This window comes from Coregonus lavaretus, assembly GCF_964263955.1.
Source record: "Coregonus lavaretus genome assembly, chromosome: 15".
In the NCBI taxonomy this organism is placed as follows: domain Eukaryota; kingdom Metazoa; phylum Chordata; class Actinopteri; order Salmoniformes; family Salmonidae; genus Coregonus; species Coregonus lavaretus.
In genome coordinates, this window is record NC_140002.1 from 15,626,313 (window position 1) to 15,630,196 (window position 3,884).

Here is a 3,884-nt window from a genome sequence, read left to right on the forward strand (position 1 = left end):
CTATTGCAAATTTTATTTTATGTAACAAAATTAAGTTTTAACAAAACGTTACCAAACTCTGTCTGTCTTTGTTAGTCAGAGTGAAATGAACTAGGCATGAAAGTGGCTAAAGCTACCCTTTATACATAATTATGGGTTAATGATGGTGCATCATTAGTGACAGAAAGCAGCTTTCTCCCTCCAGAGGGAAATCTCACCCAAGAAGACAGTATTATGTCCATGATAAGAATAAAACCCCATAACGAATAGCCACGTGCACAGTCCCGTCTCAAGCTGACACCTATACAATGATCTACAGGGCCAGTGACCACCGGTTGGTACTGTAGGCTACAGGTTTGCAAGAGCCTACTTGCCGCGCATTGATCAAGCCCACTTGAATTTCGATATTCTCGCAAAACAAGGACTGCACTTCATTTGAACAATGGTTTCACTGTCTATTCATTCAAGTGTGGGATATGCGAAAACCCTTCTCCCAGACTCGTTGGTGAGGTCAGTGTGAACTGTCCAAACAACAATCTCATGCCGGATCCTTCCCCCACCCGAGCCCCGTCCCTTCAGGCTTTGTACCCAGAGTCAAAGGCAGAGGATCATAGTCACCTCCCTGGATGACCTTCTAGACCAGACAGCAAGTGCCTTCCTGTTGACATGCCAGTTCCTCATCCTGGTACTAAAGGAGGATGGGACAGTGGTGGACGCTGAGGGCTTCTTCCAGTCCCTACATGCCAACACTCAGCTCATGGTCCTGCAGAAGGGAGAGATGTGGTGTCTAACCGTCAAAGCGACTCTCTATGAAATCTACACACTGTCATACGACATCCAATGCACCAGGGCCAAGGATATCTTGAAATCTCTTCTGTGTTGCCTGACGTACAGTATGTGGCGGGGTAGCTGCTTCTGTGTGGTTCCTCAGACATACTGCAGTACATTGGGGATGACGAATACTAGGGCATGTCCAAAGTCTAAGGCCCTGTTTGAGCTCTTTAAAATGCACCAGGTGACAACAAAGTGTCCAGGGCCTCTTGAACGCCATTTGTCTCACATTTGTCTTCCTTCATGAGATGCATGTAGACCTTGTTACTGGCTGGTTTAGTTGAGCCATTGCACATGTATGTAAAACAATGTTGATGATATACATCAAATAAAAGCACTGCCCTGCTGGAGGAGGATGTAAATACAGTATATGCACATTTTTACTTTGGGGAACAAATCCCAACTCTCATGCATCTCTAGTTGGGATTTGGCCCACATGATGTGACCATCATGATGTGACCATGTACGATTGTTGATTTTAAACTCTGTTTCAAAAAAATTATCTGGTTGGTCTCTGTAGCAAAAGATAAGTGTTCTTAAACCAGGGGTGGGCAAACCTTTTGGCTCAAGGGCCACATTGAGTTTTTGAAACCAAGTGATTGGCCACATACTATATGCATGACAAAACATGTGAAGCCTTTATTCATTTTCACATTGACACGCACCTACTAGTGTACTGTAGGTGTACATATGCTTGCAGAATAATTCTACCCTTGTTTTTTGTGAACAAACTTTTCACAAAATTGATATAATTTATAACATCAAAGACACAGTCAAACACACACACACATATCCTGCATCTCTACCCTTGTAAAGTACAATCAAATTTACAGTCACAATATGCAAACTTAAAAAAAAATATATATATATATTATATGACTGGAGACATGCAAAATGTAACAGCAGATGTGTAAAAAAAAGAAACTATTCAAAAATGTGTGTGGAACATATGGTAAGAGCATCCGTTTCATTTGGAATGGTCTGTTTTTTAAAGCATATTAAGGAACAATTCTCATCTCCATTGTGAGCCATATTTACAGTTATCCAATCACCTCAGCCAAAATCTGACTGATTTAGTTATTACCTGCATTGCTGGATAATTCTCACTGCATAACCATCACCATGAAGAAGCATAATCCTTGCCTACCCCAGTCACGGTTATTTGAGTCTTAATGTGAACAATGGGTCTGGTCACCTCTCTTGGCAAGGGTATCAAAGTCTGGTGTCATCTTTGATGTAGAGATTCTCAGAACAGCTGACAAGTGGTCATTTGTTAAATATGACCTGTGACGGGATTTGTTGTAATTCATGACTGAGAACATTTGTTCACACACGTATGTGGACCCGAATAAAACAAGCATCCTTTGGGCATGCTTTTTAATGTTTGGAAACTTTGTTTCATTCAGTGAGCCATAGAACTGGTCTGTTGTTGCTGTTTTGTACTTCTCCTTCAAAGCACTGTCACATTGGATGTCAATGAGCTCCGATTGTGTGTCTGGTGGTGCTTTCTCACTGTCGAAAGACAGGGGGCATTATACAAGCTCCAGCTCAGTCTCAATCTTGGTGAAGTCTGAGAAGCGGCGGGAATACTCAGCATGCAGGTCGATCAAAGTGCTGCTGTATGTCTCAGTGCGGCACTGAGATGTGGGCGCGCTCAGTGCGGTCAGTGTCGCAAAATGAGCGAGAGACTGGCTGCTCATTTGTCTGGAGAACAACATAAGTTTGGCCTTGAATGCTTTCACGTTGGAATACAGTTCATGCACAAAAACACAATTTCCCTGCAGTTTCACAGTTAGATCGTTCAGATGCCCTAGTATGTCCACACCGAAAGCAAAGTTGCCCAGCCAGTCTGTGTCTTTCAACTCGAAGAAGTCGTCAGCTTTACCAACCGTATCAAGGAACAACCCTATCTCCCCTCTCAGTTCCCACACACTGCGAAATACTTTTCCCAGGCTTAGCCAGCGCACATTTGAATGGTACAACAAGTCCTGGTGCTCTGCCTCTGTGTCATTGAGCAGCTGAATGACCTGGCGGTGGTTAAGCCCCCATGCCTGTATAAAGTTGACAAGTTTTACAACCACTTTGACAACATTTTCCAGCTTTAACACACTTTTACACAGAGCTTCCTGATTAATAATACAGTGAAGAAATATCAATTCCTCCGAGTTAGGGCTTTCTTCTTTTACTTTGTCTTGTAATCTTTTTAGTAGGCCAATGTTTTTACCAGTTAGATTTGGTGATCCATCTGTTGTGACGTTTGTCAGTTTGCTCCACAGTAGATTAATTTTTTCCAAGCAGGCAGACACCCTGTCATTAAAGTCAGAGCCCCTGGTTGTTCCCATCATTGATTCCATCGCAAGAAGTTCCTCTGTTATTTCAAAGTGCTAATTTATTCCTCTGACAGAAATTAGAAGTTGAGGGGTGTCTCTGATGTCAGTACTTTCATCCAGTGCTATAGAAAAAAGATTGAAGCCATCTGCTTTTTTCTTCAACTCAGAGATTAGCTCCTCACCTATCACTTCCACGCGCCTGGTGATGGTTCTGTGTGATAAGCACATTTTCTCAAATAGGCTTTTACTCTCAGGACAAAGTATACCAGCAGTCTCCAACATACACTCTTTCACAAACTCCCCTTCAGCAAAAAGCTTGCTATGCTTTGCGATTTTATGTGCCACTACGTAGCTTGCCTTAGTTACGGAGTCTTGAGTAGAGCACCGTTTAGTAAACTTATTTTGTTGGGCTTTTATGTTTGTGGCAGGTTTTGAGGCCTTCCTTGCCTTTTTCTGAGAGGACAGATTGCTAGCGTAGTTAGCATGCTTGCTTGAAAAATGACGATTGAGATTATATTCCTTAAAAACGGCAACACTTTCTTGGCATATCAGACATATGTCCAACATTACTAAAAAAGTATTTTGCTGTCCACGACATTCCTAGTCCACTTTTCTCATTTTCGCAGCACTCATCTTTCACGTCAAAAGTTGCTATGATGACTGAGCGCATTCTGAATCTGACTGTAGGCCCAAATACAGAGCGTGCTGCCAGGCTACAGCGCCATCTATTGGAGGTTGTTTGTA

General features: G+C 42.5%; 1 pseudogene across 1 annotated transcript; it reads left to right on the forward strand.

Annotated features, from left to right (window-relative positions):
- Positions 1-421: 421 nt before the first annotated feature.
- On the forward strand, positions 422-945 carry LOC311142286 (lipid transferase CIDEA-like; annotated as a pseudogene). Its single transcript has one exon. The product of its transcript is annotated as a lipid transferase CIDEA-like (transcript).
- Positions 946-3,884: the final 2,939 nt, after the last annotated feature.